This window comes from Pinus tabuliformis, chromosome 5_1 (genome assembly GCF_031772625.1).
Source record: "Pinus tabuliformis cultivar Carrire ecotype Pingquan chromosome 5_1, CPIR1, whole genome shotgun sequence".
NCBI classification, from domain to species: domain Eukaryota; kingdom Viridiplantae; phylum Streptophyta; class Pinopsida; order Pinales; family Pinaceae; genus Pinus; species Pinus tabuliformis.
This window is the reverse complement of record NC_142305.1, coordinates 294,691,961-294,708,291: the sequence shown is the minus strand read 5'-3', so window position 1 is coordinate 294,708,291 and position 16,331 is coordinate 294,691,961.

Genomic DNA, 16,331 nt, shown 5'->3' with positions numbered 1-16,331 from the left:
TTCCTTGATGTGTACCTGATGATATCCAGATCTCATATCAATCTTTGATAATACTCCTGCTCCCTTCAACTAATCAAATAAGTCATCAATTCTCAACAACTGATACCTGTTCTTGATGGTCACCTTATTCAACTGCCTGTAATCAATGCATAACCTGAGAGTTCCATCCTTCTTCTACACAAAATATACTAGTTCACCCCAAGGCGATACACTTGGCCTAATGTATCCCTTGTCAAGAATTTCCTTCAACTGCAACTTTAACTCTACTAACTTTCGAGTGCTCATCCTGTAAGGTGCCTTTGATGTTGGTTCTTCCACTGGTACCAACTCAATAGAAAATTCCACTTCTTTGTGAGGCAAAAATCTTGAAATATATACTGGAAACATATCTTGAAACTTCTGTAAAACTGGGTACCTCCTCGATACCTCTGTATCCTCATCCTCCTCACCTTTGTCACTAGAAATGTGTACTACAAATAATACACACCCTATTCTAATCGATCCCAATTGATCCAAACTGATATTGCCTTCTTCTTACCGTGTAAGATTATTTTCTCTCCATTGTCATCCAACCATTCAATGGCTTTGTCATAACAATCCACCATGGTCCTATGCAGATATAACTAGTCCATACCCAACAACATACTGTATCATCCCAACGACAATACATTGAAATGTGCTAATATATGAATACAATTCATTTCAAATGCACAAGCTCTTACCCAATAATGAAATCTCTTCTTTGTACCTATAGCCAACTATACTAACCAATATTTTACATGCACTTCATTATTCAAACCACACTTATCCACCAAGTTAATACTAATATAACTATAATTAGATCCAAGGTCAATCAAAATAGAAACAACTTGGTCACAAAGCTTACCGTCCATCTCAATGATAGATGCATGGTGATCTGCTTGCCTGTTATCCAACACTGCATAGATACAAGGAATGTTATGCCTGACATCCCCAACAGTATGCACCTCCTGTGTACTGTAAAGTTGAGTCCTACCACCCTGATACTGCAGACAATATCTCTTGAGATACTCTTTACTACATATCCAACACTCCAACCGTAAGGTACCATCACCTCTATTCTACTACTGTGACCCATGTCCTTGTCTATCTATGTCGAACTTCTTGTATGGCACAACATTCTCTTTCTCTTCTGCATTCTAAAGCCTTGTTCTTTTCAGTTTCCATTTACCTTTAGATTTTTCTTTTGCTTTACAACCTTGCTGAGATTTTGTCTTACATTTCAATGAATCATAATAGTGATTTAGTTTCCAAATATATTCCTCAAGTGACTGAGGCTCATCATACTCAATCTGATCTCTAAATGCTAATGGAAATCCACTAACAAATCTCTAAAATTTAGCCTTTTCATATTTAAGATACGATACATACCTCAATAACTCCAAGAACTTAGTCGTACGCTCCTCATCTGTCATCAATCCCATTTTTTTTTCTCATAGAATTCATTGGCTTTGCTGTCATAGTACCTCACCGAAAAGTACTTCTTTCTGAAAAGTGTCTTGAATTCATGCCAACTAAAATATTCTATCCCGATGTCTTTGACTCGCTTCACATCTTCCCACCAGATTTCTTCTTTACCTTTCAGGCTGAAGATAACTACTTTGGCCTTCATATTTTCTGTGTAATTATGCAACTCAAAGAACTTTTTCATCCCAAGTAACCAAGCCTCTACATCCTTTGATTTCTTAAAATCTCCATCAAGGCTAGGTGGCTTAGGTTTCTTAAACTCATCTGAAAATTATCCCCTGTTACTCCTCCTGTAAGGATGATAATGATGATGATCATAGTGCTTGTCAGAACCAAAACTAGAATAGTACCTGTGTCCATCACCTCTCTGATCTGGCGTGTCCAAGAACCTTCCATCTCTAACCGTGTCATCTCTATTTGACCTATTCCCACCATGAGATCTACTACCATATTACCCATTAGACCTATTCTCCTGTCCATGGATGATCCGTAGTTGTCCTTGTCTCTACAAGTTTGATAAACTCTTAAGGATTACTGCCTTGACTTCTGCTCATTTCTCTTGTGCCTGCATGATTATGTCATTATCTGCCTTGCAACTCCTTAATTATTCTTTCAATCTTCTCATTGTGTCTACTAAGTCAGAGGAATGTCCAACGCCACATTTCTCATATTATCCATAGGGAGAGTCTCGTGAACTGTAGTCTACCATCTTGCTAGCCATCTTGATCTCTTTCCTACAAACATACCATATTAGCTGAACCAAAATATAAACATAGTCAACATAACTCAGTGTATCTCGGGGAGGATATCTCATTTGTAAGATCCACTAGATTAGCAAAATACATGTATAAACATAATCATAACATAATATAGATATCACCCTAATCATATTCCATTCATCAATGCATGACCATATCAACCACACATCATGACCTCATGCATGACAACTACACCCATATCAATGTATGCATAATCAACATATGGATGACATGCATGCATACACGATACATACAAACACTGACATGCATAACTAGTGCATAACCGACCTATACTCATGATAAACACATCCAACAACACACCATCCACTTTCACATGGCGACATCACTGCAACCATGACCAACACCATGCATATGCAACAAGCACATATACCACAAGTATAAGTAACACATATGCAACCGACATGAATGCATGACCAACACACACCACCCATCTAGTCCAAGGGGTGAACCATGCTCTGATACCACTCTATAACACCCTCCTCCCACATTTACCCAAGTTAACCACTCCGCTGGGGTAAACATGTGACGATAGGATACTAAAATTCAATTCAACCTCCTAGGTCGCCTTAAGGAAGTGGAACTGACACAACACAACCAATCTGACCTTCTACACATACCACAAAACCTACAGGAACCAATCAACCCTTCCAGGTGATCAACCCCGAAAAAAAATTCACACCTCATTGCCTTAGATCCTTAGTCACTCCCATGACATGGGCATGCATGCGACTGGAACCCTCCAGTCGCTCTCACAACATGGGCATGCAAGCAACTGGGGTCTTTTTCAGCTAGTTCTAAGCCTATGACCCTAGATTTTGTTTCACTTTTTCACGGCCACTGCCCAAAACTCCATGAAACTTTCAGGAATGAAAAGTAACATCGAAACAATGATACAAACACAAATAATTGAATAAAGAATTCGCTGGACCCCTACTAGCCATGACAAGGATTTCGTTAAACATGTAACAAATATGCATTCTACGGGTCATAACAACATATCCGAGCATAGGGGTCTCATACTTATCTGAGAATCAATAAGAAGAATTGATGCCTTATCACATTAGCTTCATTATCATCTATTATATCTTATATTCAATGTACATTTATTTACAAATCAAAACATTATGAGAGCCATACATCATCACTGTCATAAACATGCTCATAACCAGCATATAACCAACATAAATATCAAGCATACATCGACCATAAATGTATCATATGAACCAATGCATTTGCTCATAAAATACCAAGGAGAAATAGTTCTCATTAATGAATGAAAACTCCAACTCGGTATGGGAATACCACATTCCACCCAACTGAAGATTGGCTGAGCCAAGTCTCTCTTCAACCAAGCACCCCTGTCCCATATTCCAAGCATGAATGTGGGACTTATCACCAAAATAAACTAGGGCTTCCTGATGCTACACCATCTCACTCTCAATAATAGAATCAAGATTTACCGCAATCCCCACCGAATCGCTAGGCCATAAACAATAAACATATAATACCAAGTTTTACTGCAATCCTCACTAGATCACTAGGAAAAAAAAAGCATGGATGCCATAGGATCTCTCCACCTAGACCGTGAGGAATTTTTCTGTCCCAACCTCTCATATTTATCGTGTACCCCACCATTACCAGTCAAGGGATTCCTAGGCCTACGAGGTCTCCACCCTTTGGGATTCATCGTGTATCCCACCCTGATTTTCCTAGGCCTAATAAAGGGTACTCACCACTTAGATTTACCATGTATCCCGCCATTACTGGTTAAGGGATTCCTAAGCTCAATCGAGGTGTTCACATTCAAGCTTTACCGTGTATCCCATCACGAGATTCCGAGGCCTTGTGAATAATCCTCGGACCACCCCACTCATCTTCGAGTCCATCCGACAATTCATCTCAACCACATAAAAAAGAATTCACCACACCATGGATATCTAGAAATGGTAAGGCTAGGTTGAAAAACAATGTCACACCAGGAAAAAACCATGCCCATGATAGCAAGAGAACCAAGAACATACATGCATAACCCTTCATGCTAAATCTAACAAGGAAATCACACATGCAAATCGATACCTACAAATAATCCCCATGTAGCTGTTAGATCCCTCTCTTCCTTGGTTGGTCTTTGCTTCCTCTTGCCTTCTTTTCTTTTATTGTTCCAATGTTGAAGTGATCTAAGAAAAATCTAAGCATCCAAGAGTGTGAGAGAGACCTCCAAAAATGAATTGACCAAAAGCCATGAACTGATCCTTAGAAGCCTTTTTTTATCAATGAGGCCTCTATTTTCTTCATTTTCCAGTATTTTCCTTCATTTTCCTCCTCACATGCAAACTGCAACCTTTCACCTTCTCGTTTTCCTATTTTCCATTATTTTCATAAATAAAATGCAATTAATGCCATTTTGCCTTTCTAAGCCTTTTCCATTTACTTTGCTTATTTCCTTTAGCCATAATAAACCAAATGAACACCCACACTAGGATGTCTTGCCCAACATTCAACTTGGAATAAGTGTCCCATAACCTTGTTATTATTTTTCCTTTATTAACTTCTATTACATGGAATTTTCACTAGGGTTGTTACAATATTTCTTTTCTTTTGTTATGGGATGTTGTTGGGCTCAATAAGGATGGTCTTGCAAAGGCTCAAGTAGTTCAAGTCACAACTCCTTAAACCCCAACCTCATTGGGAACATGCAAAAATAAACAAAGAGAGAGTAGATTACTCTTATGCCATTGATCCAAGCTAATGAAGGGAGAAAAATGAAATACATATTATCAACCAAAAACATAGAGAGACAATGAAACTTGGCTTTAATTAAATAATGGAAGTGCTGAAAACTGTATACTAGTAGAATGAAAGAAAACTAGCTCGAATGGTGGTAGCTTATCTCTGAGGAGATGAGATGGCTACGTGCCTTCCTAAAATACGTTACAACGAGGCTCAAAATAATTTGTATTATTAAGAAATAATGATAAACCATATACATCCAAAGCCCTAAACCTATGAAATGAAGTGCCAAAGGCTTATGGGTCACATTGGGGTAAGTTGGAATATCAAATTCCTAGGGTAGTAACTTTGGCATGCACTATAGCCCATTGGAAAGGTATATTCGAGGAGGAAATTTTTTGATTAATGAAGATATTCTATGACTACCATTAATCCATTTCCCCAAAAACCACCATTTAGGTCCTCAAAACAACTCTAGAAGTTCAAGACCCGATAACTACTAGAATAGGAAACTGTGTTGCAAACTAGGAAACTATGTTGTGAGCCAGGTGGAATAGGTTGGTGGCCACCAATATAAACCTATATTAGTCCCCCCCACCCCCCCCCTTAGGAAGCAATGGTATGCATTGCATTGATTCTCCATTAGATGAGGAAATTTGTGTTGAACTTGGTCCCTTGTGAGAAGGGAAAATTTTAAGAAACCCCGCAAATTTGCATGTATAATAAATGGGAAAATCCCCGTGGCATATAGAAAAATTTATAAGCTATTTTTTTAATAATATAATATACATATAAAAATTTTGGCGAATCTTTCATTAAATTATAAAATTTTGTTAAACCTTGGCGAATTTTTCACTAGATTATAAAGTGCAGCAAATTCTTTGCTAATCATCTAAAAAATTAGAAAACATTGTAAAATATTTGCATTTCCTTGATAATGTATAGAAACATATATAATAATAAGAAAAATATTTAGTTAAACTATAATAAACTAATTTTCTATGTTTGGGAAAAGAAAAACTAGTAACTTTGTAGAAACGGCTGCCACTATTCCACCATTAGTAGAACTATTTCATAAATGTCACATGGGACAACATGCCTCGGAGACTCGAACCCATGCTACTCGGGACACAAATCGTGAACCATACCATTTGAGCTAAGTTTCTTTGACATGAGAAGATACAAATATAAATCTAAATATATTTAGTAAAAAAACTGTTGCTAGCCATATATATTTACTAAACAATTAACTATTTATTACTAACAAAATGACAAACATATTTACCAATCTAAATGATGATGATGATGATGATGATGGTTAACGTCCACTGAGACCAAATTGGTCTATCGGACCTATAATTTTCTTAGTTTTTAATTATTTGGCTCCTCGGCTTTCTTGGCGAGATTGGTGCTGTAACTTTCTTTTTTTTCTCTACGGTCTTCCAACTTCCTTTATCTTGCATCTCCTTCATCTCTTCTGGTTCTTGGGACATTGGTGTCTTAGCTTCGTGATCCATTCTGTTCGTCCTTTTGAAGGTAGTAGGAGAAGAAGTTTGTTCTAGGAGATCTGCTTTACTGTTAAATGAAGATTTATTTTGTACGGTATTCGAATCCTCATCATTGTTGATGCTTGAGGGGTTGTCGAGTTCACCTTTTTGTTGTTGGGCGGGGCTGTCTCCTTGCTTGTCTTGAGAGTTGTTTCTTTCTTGCCCGATTTCTTGTGATTCAAAGTTTTCTCTAGAGTATTCTTCTTTGATGACAATGTAGTGTTCTTTTTGTGCTCCTTCCCACCATGTAGATCTGTGGTGGTTTTTTCTAGCAAAATTTTTCTCTGAGGCTTTTGGGCAATTTTTGGCTAGATGGTCTGTCTCAAAGCAAGATCGACATCTAAAGAGTACACTTTCATAATCGAGTTTCTGGTTCCACACATAGTCTTTAATTGTTAGGTTTATTTCAGCTGAGAATCCGGCGCTGAAGTCCATTTCCACACAGATGCGTGCATTGGTGGTTCTGGCATATTCCTCTGTTTCTGGGCACCTGCAGTAAAATTCCCCAATTGCATTTCCATGGCTTTTAGCGAGGAGAGATTCCAGAGATGCAAGGGTAGACTTGGAAATCTCACCCAAACTGGTGCTGAGGTTATGACTGCTGTTGACAGATCGAATGATGGATTCCATGGCTTCATGAATAAGCCCGATTTTTCACAAAACCAAGGCCCGGAATCTAGAATACATTGTCTGCTTTCAGAATTTTCAAAATCTACTATAAAGAAACCCCTAGCACATGGGTAGATATTAACTTCATCAGAAATGACAGGCTTCCATACCTCCGAGATCCAATTGTGGAGAGTTGTCAGCCGCGGCCAGAAACCATTGAAATATATTTACTAACTAATTAACATAACTATAGCATCGACAATTTTTCATAATATAAAACTGTGTTTATTAGTCGAGAGTTGGACTTAAGTATATATATATATATATATATATATATATATATATATATATATACACTAATCTAAATACATTTACTAACCAATTAACATAACTATTAGCATTGACAATTTTTCATAATATAAAACCGTGTTTATTAGTCGAGAGTTGGGCTTATGTATATATATAAATCAAATGAATGTTTCAAGATTTAAATATGAGTCTATGTCATAAGAAAAATAAATCAAGTATGAGAAGAAACAAATCAAAATCTAAATATATTTAGTAAAATTTTTATTACTAATCAAATATATTTACTAACAAATTAACCATTTATTACTAATCAAATATATTTACTAATCTAAATACATGTACTAATCAATTAACATAACTATTAACATCGACAAGTTTTCATAATATAAAATTGAGTTTGACATCTCTCTCTCTCTATATATAAAATCAATGTTTCAAGATTTGAATATGAACTTATGCAATAAGAAAAATAAATTAAGTATGAGAAGATAAAAATCTAAATCTAAATATACTCAATAAAAAATTATTGCTAGCCAAATACATTTACTAACCAATTAACATAACCATTAGCATCAACAAGTTTTCATAATATAAAACTGTGTTTATTAGTCAAGAGTTATATATATATATATATATATATATATATATATATATAAAGAAAAATAAATTATGTGAAAGTACAAATTTAAATCTAAATATATTCAGTAAAAAACTAAATACTAACTGAATATATTTACTAATCAATTAACCATTTATTACTAAACAAATGATAAATATATTTGTTAATCTAAATATATTTACTAACCAATTAATATAACTATTAGCATCGACAAGCTTTCATAATATAAAACTGTGTATATTAGTTGAGAGTTGTGTTGGATTGTGTTATATTCTTTCCACGTAGTTAATAGGGGGTTTGAAGGGCACCCGTAACCCCACTTTATGGGGTCTGGGGCAGCGCCCCCGAAAATTTTGGTTTTGGACCATATGTTAGGTTGGGCGGACCCACCTATGGTTTTGTGCATGATTTTCGCACTTGTTTTTTGGATGCGATGGTTTTCGGTCCATGGTATTGGATGCTTCGGCATGTATAAATATGTATTGTAACATTGAAAGGAACATAATGAAAAATCAAGCTGGTAGTCCCGATTTTGGGATCCAGGGAAAAATCTCTGTGCATATGTGTTTTATGGGTTATGCTCTCACATTGTTTATTTTCTTTGTTTAAGAATTTGTATGCAGGTAATTTCTGTACATGGTTAAAACCTACAAGTTGGACTTATGTATATATATAAAACAAATGAATATTTCAAGATTTGAATCTGAGCGTATGTCGTAAGAAAAAGAAAAATACATTATGAGAATATCAACAAACCTAAATCTAAATATATTTAGTAAAAAAATTATTGCTAACCAAATATGTTTATTAACCAATTAACCATTTATTATGAACCAAATATATTTAATAATCTAAATATATTTACTAACCAGTTAACATAAGTATTAACATCACCAAGTTTTCATAATATAAAATTGTATTTATTAGTCGAGAGTTGGACTTTTAAAGAAAATGAATGTTTGAAGATTTACTAAACAAGTGGAAAATATATTTACTAACCAATTAACATAACTATTAGCATCGCAAAGTTTTTATAATATAAAATTGTGTGAGTTGGACTTAAGTATATATATATATATATATATATATATATATATATATATATATATATATATATATATATATCTAAATGAATATTTCAAGATTCCAATCCAAGTGTATGCAATAAGAAAAATAAATTAAATATGAGAAGATACAAATCTAAATATAAATATATTTACTAACCAATTAACATAATTGTTAGCATCAACAAGTTTTCATAATATAAACTATGCTTATTATTCGAGAGTTGGACTTATATATCTATATATATATATATATATATATATATATATATATATATCTAAAGATATTTAGTAAATTTTTTTTTACGAACCAAATATATTTAATAACCAATCAACCATATATTACTAACCATATATATATTTAGTAATATAAATATATTTAGTAACCAATAAAGATAACTATTAGCATCAGAAAGTTTTCATAATATAAAACTGTGTTTATTAGTGGAGATATATATATGCCATAAGATTTGAATCTGAACATATGCATTAGGAAAAAAAGTAAGTATGAGAAGATACAAATCTAAATCTAAATATATTTAGTAAAAAATATTACGAACGAAATATATTTACTAACAAATTAAACATTTATTGCTAACCATATATATTTCTAATCTAAATATATTTACTAACCAATTAAAATAACTATTAGCATTAGAATATTTTCATAATATAAAACCGTGTTTATTAGTGGAGAGTTGGACACACACACACACAAACACACACATATATATAAGGATATGAATGTTTCATACTTTGAATCTGAGCTTAGTAGGAAAAATAAGTTAAGTACGAGAAGATACACATCTAAATCTAATTATATTTAGTAAAACAATTATTACTAACCAACTAACCATTTATTAGTAACTGAATATGTTTACTAATATAAATTTATTTACTAACCAATTAACATAACTATTAGCATCGCCAAATTTTCATAATATAAAATTGTGTGTATTAGTCAAGAGTTGAAATTATGTATATATGTAAAACAAATGAAGGTTTCAAGATTTGAATCGAAGCATATGTAGTAAGAAAAATAAATTATGAGAAGATACAAATATAAATCAAAATATATTTAGTAATTAATTATTACTAACCAAATATATTTATCAACCAATTAACTATTTATTACTAAGAAAATATATTTACAAATCTAAATATATTTACTAACCAATTAACATAACTATCAACATTGCCAAGTTTTTAGGATATAAAACTGTGTTTATTAGTCAAGAATTAGACTTATATATATATATATATATATATATATATATATATATATATATATATATATATAAGCAAATGAATATTTCAACATTTGAATCTGAGCGGATGTAATAAGAATATAAGAAGATACAAATCTAAATCTAAATATATTTAGTAAAAACATTATTACTAACCAATTAACCATTTATTACTAACCAAATATATTTACTAACAATTAACATAACTATTATCGTCACCAAGTTTTCATGATATAAAATTGTGTTTATTAGTCGAGAGTTTGACTTTTGTATATATATAAAGCAAATTAATGTTTCAAGATTTGAATATGAGCATATGAATATGCAATAAGAAAAACCCTCAAGGGCATGGGAAAACCCTTTTCATGTTAACTTATTCATTGCGTTCCATGGTAATCATATATGCTACAATATGGTGAAATTTGGTAGTAGTAGTAATTGTTTTAATTCTGGTGAATTTTGCTACAACACAACTGGACTTCACTCCTTTGAGTAAGCTATTCACCTGAAATGTTAGTATTAGAACATGCTATTATAGTTAGCTTTAATTTGGCCTGGTTATAATGTAATATTTTTCAATAAACTTGGATTTGCATGTATATCGCAGAGCAGAGTACATATTTCTCTCTCTTTTCTTTATAAATACAAGTTCTTCTCCATTTATCTAGGTTTTTTTCCTCTTTGTTTATTTGCGTTCTAATTTTTATCCCCTCTCATTGCTTCTTTAGTTGAATATTGAATTGATTTGAATGTTTTGGATCTTGTAAACATTACAACTAAGTAGGACATCCCTTCAATATATTCTTATCTACCCTTTTTGTTGAATTGTGGTGAATAAAAAAAAGAGATCAAAGCCAGTGTACCAAGGAATCATTACTCATTAGACATACTTGATGATAAAAAGCAATTTTTTTTTGTACATCATGGCTTTTAATCTATAATGGGTAGAGATAATCAACCATACTTGTTTTTTCACCAAAACCCAATACCTTTCAAAACAAAAATTGTTATGTTTCCTAAAAATGAAAAATAAAAATAAAAATAAAAATAAAAGGAAAGAGAGCACGCAAGAGGAATTGGAATGTACAAGAAATACAGAGAGTTACCTATACCATTGTGTGCCGAGTCTTGGATTTTTAATTCAAATTCCACTATTTTGCAAACAACCCTGTACCACTGTGTACTAAGTCTTGACTTCTTAATTCAAACTCCACAACTCTACAAACAATCCTCGTGCATTAGATTTGATTGTGAATAAACAGATGCAAACTTCGAATATGGAAAGAAAACTATTGAATCTTTAAATAGACATGACAATAAGACTTATTTTTTAAATAAAGTTGAATTATTATTTTGTGACCATTTGCTCCAAAAAATAGGTGTCATTTTCTCCAAATTAATCCCAATACCATGAAATAGGGGTGAATGAAAGCAAGAGACTTATTTTACACCAAATGGGAAGGGAAAAATAGCTATCATAAATACATATTCTTGCAAATTGGGGCAAATGGAAGGTTATAATTCTTAATTTCAAGATATAAATTTACCTTTTTCCCTTCTCCCTTAAAATAAGGTGGGTTAAAATCCATACCTATTTTCTTTATAAAATAAATTTGGGGTGATTTCTAATAATGTACTATGATACAAAAAAATCACCCAAATAAAATTTAAAACCCCTTAATTTCACCCAACGACGAAAATTCGCCCCTAAAAGTTTCTATGCTAGTGAGCCACTTGCCTTGGTGCAGAAGTTGGATTTCTTTGAAAACCCAATACAATTGGATCCTCTAGTGGCTAATTCTCTTAAGCTCTATGTCCATGATTTGATCAATTTTGGTTTGTTCAATGCAATTTAGGTTGAGATTTGTCAGTGTCAACTTCTCTATGATTTTTGATGTTTCCATGACCAGAGGATCAACCATAATGTGCTTAGGAACCTGCTATCCTGATATCATATGATAGTTTTTTGGATCCTAAAATGTACCCATACCCATTTGAAGAAAATATTGGAAGTGTCTTATGCTGTGATACTCTTCCTGTAAGCAGTAAGAATAACCAACTTGGAAAATTGATCAACAACCACAAACAAAGAATAATTACTATGTTTGGTAGTAGGAATGTCAGACATATAGTTAAGATGGATTCCCAAGGCTGACTAGGAGTAGGAAAAGGGGTTTACATTCCTTTCTTATTAATGGTTGGTTTGGCAATGGTGTAAGCAATGCACGACTTGATATACTTTCCAACGTCTTATCGAAGTTTTGGCCAATAAAAATACTTTTTTAGTACCTCAACTATTTTCTCCACATGAAAGTGCACTACTACTCACGTGTAATGTGCCTCCCATATCAACTTGGCATGCTTACTTGAAGCGACAGAAAGCCATCCCAGGTAGAATAACAATGCATCCTAGAGGTGGAAGTATGGAAATTTCTTTTCTAACATCAATATTTGGTATGTGGTAGTGAATTTAGAGTCATTACTGGATAATTATAGCTATCTGAAAGTCTCATTTCCATAAGAGTTGAAAACTGTGGTTAGTGCCACAACTGGGGGTCGACTGAGATATTCTGCAACATGATTGGTGCTTCCCTTCTTATATTTGATGTTCAAATGAAAGTGCTGCAGGTATGTGGACCAGTTCTGATGGCGGTCATTATACAAGTTCCCTTGTGTTTGCATAAATTGAAGAGGCCTATAATCAATGTGGATGATCATCTCCTTCCTTGTAATATAATGCTTCCATTGTTGGTAGGATTCCATAATGAAATACATCTCCTTATCACAAATGGGACATCTTTGGATAGTTTGAGATAGTGTTTCACTATGATAAGCCACCAAATTCCCTTGTTAAATGAGTACTGCACTAGTAGCATAGTTGGAGGCATCTATCTTGATCTCAAATGGTGGTTGTAAGTCTAGCAGGGTGAGGGCTGGTCCAGAGAAAAGGTGGTGTTTTATCTCATTAAATACCTTTTGTTGTGGTTCAGACCAATTTTTTTTTTCTTTTTCTCTACCTTTGGTTACTTAACTTAATGGTTAAGTGATATAAGAAAACCATAGCACAAACTTTCGATAGAAGTTAACAAGACCCAAGAAGCTACGAAGCTTTATTAGAGTTGTCAGGGTTGGCCAATCCTGAATGACTTGTATCTTCACTAGATCCACATGCACTCATTTCCCATCAATAATGTAGCCTAGGTATTTGACCTTGTTCATGATAAAAGAGCATTTTTCCAAGTTAGCACACAACTTGTTTTTTCACAGAGCGTGGAGGACGTACTGAATATGTTGCAAGTTTTCTTCCCAAATCTTGCTAAAGATGAGGATATCATCTAGATATACAACCATTAGAAAGTTGGTGAAAGGACACAAGATATCATCCATCATCCTCATGAAAGTTATTGGGGCATTTGTCAGACAAAAAGGCATCACCAACCATTCAAAAATACCCTGCTTGGAATTGAAAGTAGTTTTCCACACATTAGTTAGATCTATTGGGATTTGGCAGTAAACAAAAATCAATTTAATCTTACTAAAATACTTGGTCCCCTTGACCTAGTCAAGAAGAATCTGGTATTGATTCCTGACCATGATTTTGTTTAGGGGTTGATAATCAATGTAGAGTCACCATATCCCATCTTTCTTCTACACAAGTACAATTAGGCTTACATAAGGTGAGGAACTCGGTTGGATGTCCCATTTTTGGAGAATATCTTAAATTTTTTGCTTGGTTTCCTCATTCTATAGAAGAGAATTATGGTGCTTTCACCAATTGGGGGTTAGGTTGATTGAATGTCTGACCTGACAGTGAAGAGGTACCACCATGGGGGAGGATAATATGTCTCTATACTCTTCCATGATCTTATTCATTTTCCATTGCTGAGTGGAGGAGCCTTGTGTGGAGGCCTAGGACATCTTAGAGGAGTGCTTTGAGGATTTGCTGAGATTTATGTTGCACTCCGTATTTAATATAATTGAAATTAGATTGATTCAGAACTTGGTTCAATCACCCTTCATCAAGGTAGAATTAGACACACACACACACATATCTATATGTAGGAAAATATTTCTCATCCCAAGGATAAATTTCCTAATACAGTGGCTGACACACAGTAAAATGTAGCTTAGTATTTGTCATTAAAGTAAGAAAAAAGTGGAGAGAGAGAAAATAAGGAAATGAATTCAATTTAGAGGGTTGGATAACACATAATCCTAACACTACAACAAAACCAGCGATTTGCGCTAGATTTAGCGCCAGATTTTAGTGCATTTTTTTGTAATTGTGATGAGCAACCTGGCGCTAAATCTGGCTCTATTGTACAATTTTTAAAGCGTCCTTTTTTGCACCTGATTTTGCATCCTTTTTCACGCTAGATTTTGCATCATTTTTTACACCAAACTATGCATCATTTTTTGCGTCAAATTTTGAACCAAGATTTGCATCTTATTTTATGACAGGTTTTGCTTCTAGTTTTGTGTCATTTTTTGCATCTATTTTTCATTCTCTTTTGCTTCCTATTTTGTGTCATACTTTGCTTCCATTTTTGCACCATCATTTGCATCAAGTTTACACTGTATTTTGAATCCAATTTAACGTCTTTTTATGCATCCATTTTGTGTCAGTTTTTGCATCTAGTCTTACGCCAGGTTTTGTATCTAGTCTTACACTAGTTTTTGCTTCTATTTTTGCACCAGCTTTGGTGCCTATCTTTGCACCATGTGTTGAATTTGATTTAGCACCAAATTTTGCATCCATTTTTGTGCCCATTTTTGCATCTTTTTTTGGACCATTTTTTACATCCACATTTACGTTTGATTTGTCTCCATTTTTCCCATCTCATTTTGCACCATATTTTGCGTCATTTGTTTCATCCAATTTTGCATCATTTTTAACACCATCTCTTGCATCTAATGTTACATCATTTTGAACATCCAAATTTGCATTTATATTTGCATCTTATGTTGAGTCATGTGTTGTGTCCACCTTTGCATCTTATTTTGTGTCTAATGGTACATTCAATTTAGAGCCATTTTTACGTCTACTTTTGTATTTGTTTTTGCACCAAGTTTTGCATCCAATTTTAAGCTATTTTATGCCCCTTTTTGCACCATTTTTTTGTGTCTACTTGTGTCCAATGTTGCACCATTATTTACACCGACTTTTTCATCCAATTTTGCATTTTTTTGGTGTCTAGTTTTACATCGTTTTCACCATCCAAATTTGCATCTTTTTTTGCCTCATTTTGTGTCCACATTTTCATATAATTTTGTGTCTGAGTTCGAGCCTAAATTTGCATGTGATTAGGAATCATTTTTTACATCCAATATGGCATCCTTGGTTTCACCTTTTTTCAGCCCCATTTTGCATCTTGTTTTATGTCTTTTCTTACATATTTTTTTTTTTTTTTCCTTTTTTGCACCCAAGTTTGCATCCCAAATTTACACCATTATTTGCATCATCATTTGGCATATTAATTTGTAACGTTTTTTGCTTCTTTTTAACGCTCAACTTTGCATCTTATTTTACATCTAGTTGTTGTCTTTTTTTGCATCTAATTTGGTGCCCATTTATGTGTCCTTGTTTTTGCCCAATTTGATATCCTTTTGTATGCCATGTTTTGTTCCCTTCTTTGTGTCAACTATTGCACAATTTTTCACTTCTAATTTAAAACACTTTGTATGTCAATTGTTTTCATTTTGTATTAATTCCTAGTTTAACATCCAATTTTACTTTCAATTTTGCATCCATGGTTACATCCGCATTTGACTTCTTATATAGAGTATATTTTTCTTTACATATATGACCCCCTTTATAGATTCATAGTGAAATATATGATAGTTTCTAAATATCATTAAAGCAGATATCACAATTCAAAATCATTTGTAAAGAAATTTAAGAAAAATTGACAACATCCATC